The 15837-nt window shown below is 49.4% G+C and overlaps 1 protein-coding gene across 3 annotated transcripts in view; it reads right to left on the bottom strand.

The window, feature by feature from the left end:
• DOCK1 (dedicator of cytokinesis 1) overlaps positions 1-15837 on the bottom strand; it is a 488408-nt gene that overhangs the window by 229647 nt on the left and 242924 nt on the right. The gene's annotated exons all lie outside the window — the stretch shown is intronic.

Genomic DNA, 15837 nt, shown 5'->3' with positions numbered 1-15837 from the left:
AAAGAAAGACTACTGAGCAACATTTACAATCAAAATGTCTCACTTTTCTTGAAAACCCAGAGACAATTAAAACTGTGCAAGAAATGGGTTAAAATATGTTTTTGATGCTTGCTTGAACATCAGTTAAAGGTACACTAGTATTCATGAATGGCAACCCAGAAGTGAGTGCGTAAGGCAGTGAATGCATTTAGAGCTCAACAAAGTTCCAGAATGTGCCAAACCACAAATCAGGCAAATAGGAACCGGGAGACCTGCAACCCTACAGTGCAGTGGAATTAAAGTAATGACCTGTTTAATTCTCCAAGGATTCAATGATATGGAAAAAAAAAAAAAAAGAATTATTTATTAAAAAAACATGAAACTGAAAATCCGTGTGTGACCTCAGAGGTCATCAAACGTAACTGGAGATTTTTAGACAATTCTGTACTCTTCCCATTTGGAACCTGGCATTTAAAAGCAAAATGCCTGTTTTCCAAAACACAGTAGCTTGCTACCGTGTCGCCCACGATCCACAGTCCTGAGCAATACATCTGAAGTCAGGTGACAAGACCACCAATGGGTTGTTTAGGACGAATCCAAGATCACAGTAAGACCACGTCACCACAACGGGCACCCAAAGAATCTGAAACGGTCTTTTGTGGTATATATGGAATAGACATATAGAGTGATGGACAACTGTTGTCATTCAAGGAAGAAAAAGCGTCCTGATACCGAGATTCTATTGGACAACGGTAAGGTGCTATCCAAATGTGCCAGGATTATGGTACACAGCTGTTCCAGGGACAGTTTTGACTTCAAAGTGTAACTGATACAATGATAAGATGAGGTAGAGCTAGTAAAGGTAAAAAAATACCCGCTCAAAGACACTCCGCAGTCAGCCTCGACGTGTCATCTGCTTGATGAGACAGTGGTCTTAGCAGTTAAACATCCCGAGTCAGAATCTGTCCCATGAGAGAGCCCGGCTAATACCACAAGAGCCTGGACACAGGCACCTGGTGTTGCTCAGGGCCAGGTGGGTACCAAGAGAGCATGCCACTGGTGAACGACCTCCTCAGTCAGGGCCATAACGTCCGAGGGGCACACAGTCATTTAGAGTAACACTAAATTATAATGTGTGCTCTTGAATGCTGCTCAAGTTCATATCGCAATAATGAACCTGAGCAGGCAGTTGCATTGTGGCATCCGGCAGAACTGGATTTGCATCTAGGCTTCCTCATTCCCGAGCTGTGTGACCTTGGAGAAATTACTTAATGTCTCTGTTCTTTATCTGTGAAAAGAATTTAACAGTATCCAGTTCAGGGTTGTCCTGTGAGGAGAAAAAGAGACACTGCGCAGGGTACCTGACACTGCGTGGACAACCAAAGTGCCCGCCACCGTCAGACAGGTTCTGTGGAAGGAAAGGAGTAGAACAGGAGGGTTCCGCTTTCTTCTCCCTCCTCCCCCCCCATCCCGCCTTCAGGTCTATGAAAGCTCAGGAGCGAACAGAGGGCAGACAGAAAGACCCACAGCAGACGGCCCACAGGAAGCACTGCGCAAAACCTCAGGCCTCCCCGCGGAGCCCGCCTAAACCGGCAGAGGCCTTGCGAGCGCGGGGCAGACGGCTGCTGAAGGGCCGTCCACGGTCTTGACACCAGCGAAGTACAATAGCAGAGCAGGCACTGAAATCGGAAAGCAATTTTTACCCCTTCTTGACCTAATTCTGGCCCAAGGTATCGTTCTCTGACCTGGCACATGACCTGCTGTATGAGAAGCTGCCTTCCGGAGGCTCACAGAGACACTGGTGTTACCAGAAGGGATTCGGAAAAGCCCCTTAGCCTTCTCCTCCTGCAGAGGGGGTCTGCTCCCCAACAGGTCAGACTTGGACAATTAAAAAGCCCCCACTGACAAAACAAAGGTCGGCAAAACACAGTCTATGTGCTTCCCTCGCACCATGTCCACCTGAAGGCAAGGAGGGGCAGTTACTGACTTAGTGGGGGGCCAAAGCATTTGAAAGCCTTTGGGTTTGATCAGAGCCCTACTCAACAGGGGCTTAATGGTAGAAGGGGGCAAGCCAGAAGCACATGGCCCCCCTTCATTTTCTCTAAATACTGCTGCCCCTGTTGTATGATGTGTTAAAGGAAACCTAGAGCCACCTTTGTTCTCCTGAAAAATAAAACCATTCCATTTCCCATAGATACATTAGATTCACAATGATGCATGACAGAAAACAGGGGATTTCAACTAATCTGTATGATGTTCAGTTTTTCCAAACCAAACTGTATTCCAGGCCAATAAACCATCTCTAGTTGCTCATCATGGAAGGAAAAGAAATTCAGGGTGGGGAGAGTCCCTGGAACATGGGCCAGCACTTTAGAAACACAGCTCTGCTTCCCAACAGGAGGAAACACAGCTTTGTTGCCAGGACAATGAAGAGCCACAGGCATGGGGCTTCACACAGAGGGAAGAAAGTCAGTCCAGAAAGCGAGCGTAAATGTTTGAGCAGAAGAGGACAAAGGAAATGATTCAGAAGGGCTTCTCTCAAGTCTTCCAGGCAAAAGATGAGGTCTGCCTGGAGCCCCTTTGAGCAGGATGGCTTGTTCTTGAAAGAGAAAAGAGAAGCCCCCAAGTGTTACTGATCTCCCCCCTCCAGGTTCAGGCCAACCTGAGTTCCCTCTCCTTTGTAGGGGTGCAAAGCAGCTGATCTATGACCACAGCTTCTGAGCTAGAGGATGGAACCTGCCATCACAGACACCGGCTCACCTGACAGTCACTCAGAAGAGTAAAGGACAAGGTAGGAGCCTCCTTTCCAGAGTGAACTCCATCACAGTTGTGTGCAAGAGTCGGGCAGGTGCTCGGCGGCCTCCCAAAGAAGGAAGTTCCAGTACACAGCTAGACAAGAAGTCTCATCGATAGCAGCAGGGCATGTGCAGACAACCTCTCTTCTCTTATCTTGGGTTTTGGAGAGAAAGTGGCTTTAGCGATTCTATGAATTAGCAATAAAGCAAGCCAACTTCATTGACCGATAAGCCGGTTCCTTTAAAGGGGTACATTACTGGGGAGCACGTGTGTCGATGCTGCAAAGACAGTGAGTGGGTCTGCCCAGACAGAAAGGAGGCGTCCTAAAAAGACGAGAACATCTCAATGAATTGTCCCATATGAATAAGGTGTGCAACCACCTAGTTCAATATACAGACAACCCAGCACCACATGAGATAGTGTGGCCCGGGGCAATGGTGACCACCATTCTGACATTTTACTTTTTTGCATTCTTGCACTTCACTGAAATGGAATCCTAGGACACGTACTCTCATGTCTGGCTGCTTCTGCGTAACGTTTGTGAACATCATTCGTGTTGCTGAGCGCATCAGCCACTGGTCCTTGTCCTTGCTGTTTGTGACTCCACCAAAGGAGTAAACCCAGAAATCTGATCCCTTCTATGGTTGATACATACTGGAGTTATTTCCAGTTTGGAACTCAGGTGGGCAAGACTGTTATGAACATCCTTATCCATCTCTGATTTGTATATTCTTGTCTTTTTTAAGGTGGAAATTGAGACCTCATAACTTAACTCAATAGTAGGGGTGGCATCCGGCAAATGTCTGCAAGACACCTGCACACAGCCAAGAAGGAGGCAACAGAAGAGAGGCTCAGCTATTTTCCTAGTCATCTCTCCCATACTTTCTTGTCTCTTTAATTTTTAGGGCCTTCTGCTTTTAGGAAATCCCACTTTAAAAGTAGTGACTTCTCCCTTTCCAAGCAGTCCATCTTTTTTTTTTTTTTAATTTTTTTTTATTCTTATGTTAATCCCCATACATTACATCATTCGTTTTAGATGAAGTGTTCCCTGATTCGTTGTTTGTGCATAACACCCAGTGCTCCATGCAGAATGTGCCCTCCTCAATACCCATCACCAGGCTAACCCATCCTCCCACCCCCTCCCCTCTAGAACCCTCAGTTTGTTTCTCAGAGTCCATAGTCTGTCATGGTTCGTCTACCCCTCCGATTTCCCCCCCTTCATTCTTCCCCTCCTGCTACCTTCTTCTTCTTCTTTTTTTTCTTAACATATATTGCATTATTTGTTTCAGAGGTACAGATCTGAGATTCAACAGTCTTGCACAATTCACAGCGCTTACCAGAGCACATACCCTCCCCAGCGTCTATCACCCAGTCACCCCATCCCTCCCACCCCACCCCCCACTCCATCCAAGCAGTCCATCTTTTCCAGCAAAAATCTGAAGCAAAACTCAAGAAACCAATTTTTACCTGACTCCTATAATGAATCTACTCTCTACCAACTTTAACTCTTTTTCTGTGGAAACGGAACATAACAATTCATCCTAGACCCTAAAAACATGCACATGTCTCATCTGTAAAAAATAATAATAATGCAGCGGGGAGTCTGCAGGCAGGAAGATGGCATTCATGACTCCCGTCTCCCTAGCCAGCCCCTCGCAGTGTTGGCTTTCAAGATGAGAACAGGACAGACATGACAGCTCATCAGCCTCGCCCATGTGGAATACCCCTCCACAGGCAAAGTTATGGTGAAACAAGTTTTCACCAGTATTTACCCTTATGATGTGAAGATTTGCGAGTAAACACAGGAGACAAAAGATTTCTTATTTCAGAAAAGAAGGAGGATACCAATGACCTGGATAACTGAAAAACAACTATGAGTCCAGGAGACAACTGAACACCTAAAGATAGTCTTGATAATGCTAAGAAGTTCATTAAAATCTTCTCTTCCTATAAGTGGGTTTTCTAACCTGCCACTTAGTTTTTCTTCCTACAATTACACATCATGTGGATCTCAAATAACACCATCCCTGGAGCCATTTTCCTGACAGCTCACACTGCCCCCCAAGGCTCTGCTCTGTCCTGCTGTGCATGCATTTATGTTTATCTGCTTTTACTTCGGGCCCCTAAAAACGTAGCTGTCCATTACCACCAGCACAATTTCAGTATTTCCTGGCAGTTTTATTTATAGTGACATGTTTAAGGGATGGAAGGCAGATTTCGATTTTATGGATTAGCAATAAAGCAAGATTTGCAGAAAGCCGGGAGAAACACTGGGCCCGCAGTACCAATAGCACATCCCCAGGGGAATTATCTTGGAGCGATCCGTGGCCATGATCCCTCCCACCTGGCATCAAATGTCCCCAAGTCCAACACATCCCCAACACGAGGTCCCTTCCAAGCAGAACAAGGGATTACAGGTCTTCAGACTCATCTGCTAGCATACGTCTCCAGCCAGCTCTCACCAGCACCGTGGGCCAGCCAGAGAAGAAAACAGGCTAAAAATTAGACTCCGGGATCTGGAGTAACAAAAGGAGTGAGTAGACAAGAGTTTAGAGGCCCGGGTTCAGGACTCCCTTCCTGGGCACGTCTTGATGCCAGAGGACGGCAGCCTTGTGTCCCAAAGGAGACTGAGAGGTAAGAGGGGAAAGGAGGAGGTTTTAGGATGCTTTTCTTCTGGAACGTCTGGACACGACGCCCCAAGTACCACATAAAGACAAATAAAGCATTACATATAAAGTTAATTTATAAAGAATAGATACTGTATTGTGCACCATGCTGGGCTCAGTTGAGCTCAGTGAACAAGGAACTAGCAATGGCTGGGTCCCGGGCACAGGGCTGCAGCAGGGACCCCAGGGGAGGCAGGCACAGGTGTGTGCACCTGCCGTTCTGTCTGAAGACGTGGTGATGGTACTTTCCCTCTTGTCCTCCCATTTCATCCCCCAAAGTATGCCACTGACCTTGGATCCACCATTCCTCTGTCCTTTCTTGGGAAATATTCAAACTAATGAGTGTGGCCACTTTCAAGTGTGTTCAAGAAGAATGAACTCCAAGCCTGAGAAAATTTAGGGAGACAGGAGACCTGTAGCCAGCTGCCTGCTTAGTCCCAGGCCCAGACACCAGGGTCTGCCGGGAATCAGGGAGGCCAGTGGCCCAACTGCTTTGAGCTCAGAGGACCCACTACCCATTGGTGGATTGGGTGGATTTGTTGAGGGGGTGGGGTATAGCTCCTTGTGCATCCCAGATCTGCTCCTCCCCAAGTGAGCTCAACTCTGCCCTGCAACAAAAAGGACACATACCCTGTGGCGTCTGCAGGTGGATGGTGTGTGTGTGACGGTGGGGGGGTGGGGGGGGGTCTTGATTAGGAGCAGCGGTGACGCCTGCTCTAGAGTGTTCCTAATGTCAGCGGGCAACAGACCCAGGGGGCACTCCCACTTCTGTCCTCACCACTCACAGCCGGCCTGCCTGTCAGCCTCCACTTAGAGAGGCTGACCCTGGGCTGGACTCCGCACAGAAACACGCCCCTGACCCTGGCCTCCACTGGGCAGCAATCCGCAGGTGAGGGGGCAGATGCCTAAGTCCAGGATTTCAAAGCCACGCCGGGCTGGGCCGGCGGGCAAGCAGGCAGCCATCGTTCGGCGACCCCAGCGACCCCTCCCGAGAGAAAAACGCCGGGTCCTCCGCCCTCCAGCTGCTCCAGAGGCGGCCTGAGGGCAGACTCAACAAGTTCCCGGGCCGCGCAGCGCCGCCTGCAGCCCAGACACCCCGAGGACGCGCGGCGGTGGAGCCCCGCGCGCAGGCGGCAGCAGCCGGCGGCTCCTTCCACCTCCTCCTCCAGCTCGGGCTCCGGCGTCGGCGGGCGGGGGCCCCCCCCGCCTCCCGCCTCCCGCCTCCCGCCTCCCGCTCCGCTCCCTCCAGCTCGCCCACCCCGCGCACGCGGCCCGCGCGGCCCCGCACCGCCCCCACCCCCGCCCCGCGGGGCCCGGGGCTCCGCCCGCCTCGCTGCCGGCCGGGCGCACAGGCGGCGGGCGCGCGGCTCGGGCGCCCTCTCCTCCGGCCGCCCGGCTCCGCGGAGCGGCGGGGACCCGGGGGCGGCTGCAAGGACTTCCCCCCGCTCCCTCCCCACTCCGCCCCCGCCTCCCGGCCCGGGCTCCGAAACCTCGCCGAAGACAACTGCAGCAAATGAGGACATCGGAGGAGCACGGAGCCGGGTGGCTGTGGCTGGCTCCGCCGCGCCGCCGGCGAGCGAACGCGCGGGCGTCCCCGGAGCCGGCCGAACCGCTGCCTCCCCGAGCGCGTCGCTGAGCCGGGCCGGCCGCGAGCTGCGGCGCGGGGGCCGGCCGGGCCGGGCGGGCCGGGCCGGCGGAGGTGGAGGGGGCGGGCGGCGGGCGCGCAGCCGGCCAAGTCCCCGGAACCGAGACTTCCAACGCGCGAGCCCGGCGAGCCTCGCCGCGGATGCCCTGCCCGGGGTGCTCCGCGCCGCGCCAGGCTTGCCCGGGTGCGCGGCGAGACATGCCCGAGCCGGGCGCCGCACCGACCTCGACTTATCTGTAAGCAGCCGAAGGTAAGCGTAGCCCCGCGCGCCCTCCTCCCGCGCGCCGGCGCCCGCTGCACTTGGCCGCGGGCGGAGCCCCGCTCGGACGGGCGCCGACCCCGGTCGGGCGCGCCCACTCGCCCGCAGACAGGCTTCGCAGGGGACTCGGCGGCTCCCGGGGCCAGGACGCGCCGGCGGAGCCAGGAGCGGACCGGGCGGCGGGCGAGGTTATGCAACTGCATCTGGCGCGGCCGGGTCGCCGAGGGGCGTCTGGCAACTTTGGCGACGGCCTGGGAGGAGTGGGGCTGCATGCCTACGCTTCTGGTTCTGGACAAACGCCACAGCCTCGTGAGCGCTCCAGAGCCCTAGGTCGGCAGAACTGGGGAATCGCGGGCGGCCGAGTCTCCCGAACGTTTCGAGGTGTTTAAGTATTTTCCAAACTAGAGCGAACTGGCAAGTACGGCAGATTAACTTCGGGGGGGATAAGTCCGAGCAGAGGGGCCCTGACGCCGGCCGCGAAGGAGAGGCGCGAGCAGGAGCAAAGGCAGATGCCCCCGTGAAAAGCCCATTTCCTCCCGTGGCACCAGGGCTCGCTCGGGTTGGCACTCTCCCTGCGCTGCGGGCCGGGGTCGGCGCCCGCGGGGCTTCGGAGTGCGTGGCATCCCCTGTCAGCCCGGGACAGGCGTGGGAAACCAACCAACGCTGCAGAGGGAGCGAGTGAGCTTGCTGGAGGGCGAGGGCAGGAGGGAGGAGGGTGCCCCCGGGCCGGCGTGGGGCCGGGGCAGCGCCTGGAGCCCAAAGTCAAGAGCGAGAGTCTGCGTCTTGCTGGTTCATGCTCAGGGTTCCCAGCATCGCTGGAATAAAGAACCTGTCCCTGTGACCTCAGCATTGTACTACCCAGAAATATGCCACAGGGAGATGGAGCTAGCGATAAGGGGATGCCAGGAGTGGGGGAGGAGAGATGCCTCTGGAGTCAATAGGGGAGAAAATCGGTGCTTTTGGCTCATCTACAGAGCAGAGCTTCTACCCTGACCCCTTTCCCTCTGCAGGTCTGTGCCTGGGGGCTGGAAGCCAGGTTGGGCCCCTGAGCCAGAGGCGGCAATGAAGCAGTTTAATTTGACCTTGTCTGCTTAGGCGCTTAACGTTCTGCAGAAGCATCCCGGGGTGAACTGGCCAGAGTGGGAAGGAACTTTGGGCTAGCCCTGCCTTGGCTAGGAAGCCACGCTATCATTTCCCAGGACTACAGCTCAGACTAGCAGAGGGTCGAGGTCAGTGCACTTGGAGGTTTTCCCTTGGACCAGGGCTTGCTAGGGGTTACCTTTCCATTTGCCAGTGGGGGCCTGTCAAGGTTACAGCGATGGGGACTTGATTGAAAAATACCACCCAAATCACCTGACCTGGGCCATTCCCAACCAGTCGGACACGTATGAAAATGCTCTGACATTATTAAGCTTATGCTACAGATGGAGCAGAAAGTAACCACCATTTCACTTTGCGGAGGCGGAAAGCGCTGGTTTTTACTATTCACATTGTGCTATTTATTGCATTCATATCCTGTTGAATGTTACTTTCCAAAGAAAAGTTCATATTTATCTTTGCCATTTTTTTTTTGCAAGAAGGATTAGCAAATGGGCACAGGCAGCTCAAAGGAAAATGGAAGCCCTGCCATCTGCATGCCTCACCAGATATTAATAATTTACTACCCATGTTTACTACTTACATTAGATGGCACTGCTCCTCATGATGGTTTTATTAGAGGCGCATTTGGATAAAAAATGTCTAGCACAGCTATCACTAATTGCATGATTTTGCATAAATTATGTTAGCTACAGAGAGTCTGTGCTTTTCTTCACTAAATTCATCATTTCCTTAAAGATAGAAGGATTCTGTTTAATTTCTTTAGCTAAATGAAAGACCTCTACTTAAAGACAGGATGCCCTTGAAACTCAAAGTATATGCCTTTGAACTTACTACAGTTGTCAAGACTTCATCTTTCATTATTGTGATTAAGACCTGGAGCTTTTACTTAAATCAGGCCCATTATCCTACTGAGAAGCACAACTACCAGTTAAGAAACTGGCTAATAAGGCAAAAGCTGGAAAGCTCCATGTTTGCACAAAGAGCTATCAAAAAACCCTATGAAAAGTTGGCTACTCTCATCTGCCTGTTTACTTGGGGCTTCTCTGTTCTGCCACAGTTGTTTTCCCCTGGCAGCATAGAGAATGTCTGTCGTGTTTCTCCCTCTATAGAGGAAAAAAAAAATCTAAATAAGCACATAAGTGAAAGGCTTGTGCACGAAAGGCATCAGTCGACCAGGAACACTCCTACACACTGAAATAAGCATTCAGAAAATAAAAATGATTCTCAGAGCTAACAGCTGATCACAGCCGAGGAGCTGGACAGATGCGTTCACTTAGCTAGGCATTTGTATTCTCCCGGCTGTTCTAACCCACGGCTGTCTCATTTAGAGCAACAACTACTGAACTCTCTTGTGTGAGGAGCAGATTAGTTACTGTTGAGGACAGGCTGCTTCTCAGGGAATAATGATAAAGAAATCACAGCTACATCGCAAAGCGACAGTCTATGGACCAGCATCCAGGTAGGAAGGCAAAGGCAGGGCTGGTGGGAATGTTGGATTCTAAAGCTCTGGACCAGCCCACCAGACACCTGAGCAGGTGCGGGTCAAGGCTGCTGCTTAACCAGTCAGTGCTTAACCAAAAACAGCAGGCCTCTTTGAGGCAAACCACAGCCATCTGGGGAAAGTGAGGTTATTAGGGTTCCCAAGACAAAACCGGCAGCTTTATTTTAAACAATTCCTTCATAAATGTGAAGAACCCTTCCCCACCGTAATTCCACTGAGACCTTCGTTTCCAGCCCAAAATTAGCTGACATAATTTATGAGGCAGATCCTTTTCAGTCTCCTCACATATTTGATTTTAATATTTCATAACATTATGGAGTGACTTCAATATTTTAAAGGAAAATTTAATATGATTGATATTACATGACAACACTTTTATTTGTCATTATCCAAATTCGCATACAAACATTTGGATAAGTCTTTCTCCAGTATGTGAGCTAACCTACAGCATAAATGTAGTAAAACATCATAATTTTTAATCCATTTATTTCAAAAGTTAATTTATCTTATAGATTAAGGACGGACTAGAGGATTGGTATCGAGTTGTAGGGACCTCACCAGGATTCCTACAAACAAGTTGTTGAGGGGTCGTCTCATGTTAAACAGCCATACAAAGTACAGGTTTGAACCTCTGGATCATGTATGATACTGTATCTGCTTCAGATCCAGAGGTACTGAGGTGTCTCCAAGCAACAAGAATCCTACCTCTCCAAGTAAGAGAAACCATAACTTCAGAGACATCTCTTGGTTCCAGATTCAATTCCTGATATGAACTCAGTCAGAGGTTCCTCTACCATAAGTTACCAGTGTAGGTGTGAGTCATATGCACTTTAGGCATCATTCATACCATAATGAATGAGTTGAGGGACTTGGAGGTATACAAAGATATTATCAAGAGACAAACCTCTGATCTAAATAAAAACAGAACACTCTAACCTGATAGCTCGGTGTCTTTCTGCTCAGTGCATAGTCCCAGTGCTAATTGGGGAGTAACTTGAATACAGAAAAGCAGACATTAGGGACAAGAAGGAATCACGTTTCCAAAGTATAAACCTTTTAGCTGATACCATATTTCAAAGGGATTTGGAAAGAAGTATCTCCAAAGTCATTATTCGTGAATACTGCTCTTATACACTATTGCTCGGATTATCCAAAGTACTGTACATCCACAGACTCTCTTTACCACGTCCTCTTGCTGTCAGGGAAGTCTGAGCAAGATCAGAGAGGGGATCACATGGGCACGTTGCATGTTCCCGAGCTACGCTATCAGAGCCATGACAGGGGCAAAGAATTTTTTAAAAACCGTCACAGCATGGCAAAATGCTAAGCAAAGTTTATGTTGCAGTTACTATGGAAAATTCCAATTCAATCCTTAATAATCTAGCCTTGGGCATAAATGAAATGCAGTAAACTACAGCATACGAGAGACATGAGGAGGAGGCTGTGCGCTGCCACAAGTAAAGCAGCTCTCTGCTCAGAACTCCAGAGGAAACGACGAGGGAGCGGAGGCTCGTGGTCTGGGGCCTCCTTTCAGCTGCCCCGCTGCGGAACGACCATGGAGATACACCACATTCACAGTCAACCTTCACGGAACTGACCAGTCTCTGTTCGTGTTTCTGGGTCATTCCAGTGGTGATGTGGGTTGCTCCACACTGGTTCTCATTTCTCTGTCTTTTGCCTGTGTCCTTCGTGGTTAGACGAAAGCCCTCAAATCATCTGTAATGTACTTCCGTGGTAAGCGATGTTCATGTCCTGCAACTATAAAGTCCAGGTTCTGAACGTGGGCAAACACAGGGAAGGCAGACTGACGTGAAGATGGTTTTGTCAACAAAGGACTGGTGGTTCATGGAAATGTACTGAGAAGTAGCAGCAGTGGCCAAGGCAATGTGTGAGTGTCCAAAACCAAGTGACAGGTCCTCAAGAAGCTCCAGGCCAGGAGGACAGAAGGAGGTGGGAGGTCGAATCAGGAGAGGACAGACAGCACTCTTGGAGGTCCCCAAGAGAAAGGGACACCCTGCCTGGGGCCGAAGATTGAGCCTGGACTCCTGAACCCAGCACACGCAATCCTGGAGCTGACGCCCAGTCGCCGGGTGTTGAGTGCAAGAGATTGGTATGGGAAGAGTGAGAAGTGACACTGGGCAAAGGTGCAGGAGTGGGGGTCAGAGAGTGAAGGAGCAGTGTGAAGCCAGTTTGAGGAAGAACCAGCAGGACAGGAGGGGCCTCCGTTCACTGCCTGTGGGTGACCACTGAGTACTTGGAACAATAACGTGCATGTCCAGAAGACTGAGTCTTGCTAGCTAGAGATAAACCAGAGATGAGGAACTGGAGACCAGTTGAGAGGATGTAACAGGTGACAATTAATTGGTACCAAGGGTGACTGGTGGCACTAGGAACAGGGGGCAGCTGTGAGAGAAACATCCCGCGTGGCAAATCTTTGTAACATGGCAATATGAATAAGGGATTAAAGATGGCGACACGATGGTGGGTGATCTAAATGGAAACAGAGAAGTCAGGGAAGCAGCAGGTTTTGGGGAAAAGATAGGATTACCATTAGAAAGTTGCGTTTGAGTTTCCAACCACAAATACTATTTTAAAAAATAGTCTAATAGTAAAAAAATAAAAATTTTTTCATCTTTTTCTTCTTAGAACATGAGATATAATTTCAAAGAAGAGAATAATGGACCAAAGGATTCAACACACCAAGACATTCTTAAAGGACTAAGAGTAGTACTATCTAATAACAGATGCTTAATAAATATTTAATGAGGTCATTAGCAATAAACCTAGTCAATGATTTTGCTAGAAATTCGGAGAATCCAGATTGGTCAATAATTTTTCTCTTCCACTTCAAGTTGTACCTTTTTTGTAGCAGAAATTAAGAGGAAACACCTAAGAAGGTGGTAAAAAGGAAGCCTGCTTCTAGAAATGAACAGTCCTTACGTGTGGCCAGACGGTGGTGATGAAAGAAAAAGGTATCAAAGATTTGGGTTTTTTTACCATCAAACTTCGCCTTAGATTTTTCTTTGGTAAAAATTCACTTGGGTAGAAGTTGAGTCTATAAAGTAAGAATGTCTTTGAGCTTAATGGCCTAGTATTAGAGTAAAAGAAACAAACAAGGAGAAATGAGAGATTGTAACTTGCCTCAATCAGACAGATTCAACCCTCTTATACCCCAAATGCTGACATTTTTGGTTGGAAGGAATTTTCACCAGAGCTTTACCAAAATACTGGAGGGTTCACTGGGTCAACTCCAGATGACCAGAAGACATCTGTCTGCCTCTCGGCCTTGACCTCACAACTCAATTTGACATCATGACATCAACTCCATTGATCTTTGGGGTAGGCTCATCAATTTATCACTTATTGTTTATCAGTACCACCGTGGTGCATAAAGACTTGGTCTTTGTCTTTTTTCTTTGTTGAAATCACATGGCACAAATGACCAGTTCCTGTTAATCATGCTCATGAGACTCACACAGCTCCGAGAAGCGTGGACAGGAATCAGTCTCCAGAAAAGTGCATGCCACATTGCAACTGTAGAGAATTTGAAATTTAAAAAATGCTGAAAAGGATAAGTTCCTCAACTTTCCAATCATATTTTTCATTTGACTTTTCCGGTCACTGAAGAGCCCAATGGTAACTGCTTTTTTTCTCGATCACGTGCTGTGTTTGTTTTAATGGTAGTTGTCAGCACAGTGGCTTTAACAGAAGTGGTTTCCAGCCTTGCTTAAGTTGCTTTGTTCTTGCTATTTATATTTGCCTCCACATATGAAGTTAACTCTCCTTTAAGTGTATCTCCACTTTATTTATTATGTCTATCAGATTTGCTAATGTTCCAAAAATACCCAGGGTGGAGGCTGAATGATGGAATTTATCACGTGGTTGCAACACTGGGTCTATGAAAACACCACCTGGTCTTACTGGGCAGGGGGAGTGCGAGGGGCCAGCACGCAGCAAGGTCAGCTGCGGAGTGAGTGGTGGAGAATGGACTGTCGTCCAGGGCTCTGGGCTCTCAAGTCACACCTAACGATCATTAACTGCTACATCGAAGCACCAGTTCTAAGTCTAGACCTGAAGACTCAGTGAGGATGACCAAGGGCATGCCCAGCTTTAAGTAAAAACCTAGGACAACTGTATACTCTTAACTGGCCATTCAAGGCTGAAACCTGCCAGCCGGTTTTCAAGCATGTTTCTGTCCGGGAACATATGGTATCCAGTGTCATCCACACACAGAACGTGTTCTAAGCATGCCTGTCCTTGTGAGCATCCCCTTTGTCTCCAGCAGGACCACAGACTGAGGGTTTTCAAGGCACCGACCTCCCGTGCCCTCGTCACAGATCAGAGCGGTGAGAACAGCGTCCAAGCGACGCCGCCTACATGTGCATGCCCAGTTCAGCCAGGCGCTGTCTGTGTGGCCACGGGCGCGGACTCGCCTATCCGTGCCTCGATTTCCCCCCCTTCATAAAAAATGGCACCCTTTCCTTCACAGGGTGTTTGGAGACTGCAATGCGAGAACACACATGGAGTGCGAGATGGTACCCAAGCTGTACCAAGCACCACAGAAGGATCAGCTCTTTACCTTCATCCCCCCTCCAGAGTGTATAACGAGCTCCAGATTCTGGGCTGAGTCAAGGAAGGGCCAGAACCCAAAATCAGGCAGTCCGTCTCTGCACTGCAGTTCTTAAGGATCGTATGAGACTGTGCCACCAGGAATTGATATGTCCAGAAAAGCCTACAGAGTGTGACAATGCCAAACAGGTCATCTTGAGTACCCAACCCCCCCCACTCACCAATTGATAAAATCCTACATGGAAAACCCAAAAGTAATCATCCTCTGAAAAGACTGGCAATGTGCTAGTAACTGATCTCAAACCCCAGATCCGTGGTTCAGAAGAGCTGCCCCCAGCCACGGAAATCCTAGGAAGGGGCAGAATTCTAGATATTTTGCATCCCGCAGCAGAAACATCCAAAGAACAGAGGTGTGAAGATGCCTTACTATTTCTGGTCTTGCTGCTATTAACCTGCCAGGTGACAATTTATTTGGACTCTGCCATCCAATAATCAGTCCACGTGGCAAAAAAACCAAAAACAAAACAAAGCCAAAAACCTGTATTTTAAACACTGACAATGACTGGTCACTAACTGTCCCTCTGTAGAATGTGAACCTACCCCCACTGCTGCCCCACAAGCAAGGCCATGGAAAAGGCACCCTGCTGGTCATGGCCTGGGCAGTGGTGGTGATCAGCCCAACACCTGGCTGAGCCCCAGGTTCATTCTGGACAAAATGGAAGGGGCTGGCGCTCCTTGCCCCCCTGGGAGATCACTCATTCTTCCCTTCATTCAATAAATATTTATGGGTACCTTTCTGTACCACGTATTACTCTGTGCTTTAGCAATACAGCAGAAAAGAGAAGAGAATCAGGGGTGCCTAGTGGTTCTTCAGCACGGATGAATTATTACACTGATCTCTGCTGTCCTGTCTCCCTGTTTGCATCCCCAGAAATTCTGACTGACCTGGACTGGGGTGGGGACTAATCTATGTTTTCTAGAAAGCCGGGCTCAAGGGTAGAGTCCCTCAGGAAGATCGCATCTCCCTGCTTCCAGGGACTTGCCTCCAGAGTCTCTTCTCCTACGTAACTGGAAATGCTTTGAGAGAAAAAAACAAAACAAAACTTATAAAATGTTCCACTTCTTTAACACCTATATGCTCCTGCCCACAGCTTCAAGAAGGCCAAGGCCTAGAGGGGTCACTTCAGGTTTTGGAAAGATTTAAGTTTTCCTTTAGAAAAGTACTTTTAGGGTTCTGATGTACGCAGAGACTCGCTTCCTGATCATCAGTACTGCTTACTCACTATGCTGCTAACTCCTCTTCATGAACCTACACAATCCG

The sequence above is a fragment of the Mirounga leonina genome, unplaced genomic scaffold, assembly GCF_011800145.1.
Source record: "Mirounga leonina isolate KUSES-001 unplaced genomic scaffold, KU_Mleo_1.0 Mir_114, whole genome shotgun sequence".
Lineage (NCBI taxonomy): Eukaryota > Metazoa > Chordata > Mammalia > Carnivora > Phocidae > Mirounga > Mirounga leonina.
Note: the sequence above shows the minus strand (reverse complement) of the source record. Positions and strands in the feature narration are given on the sequence as shown.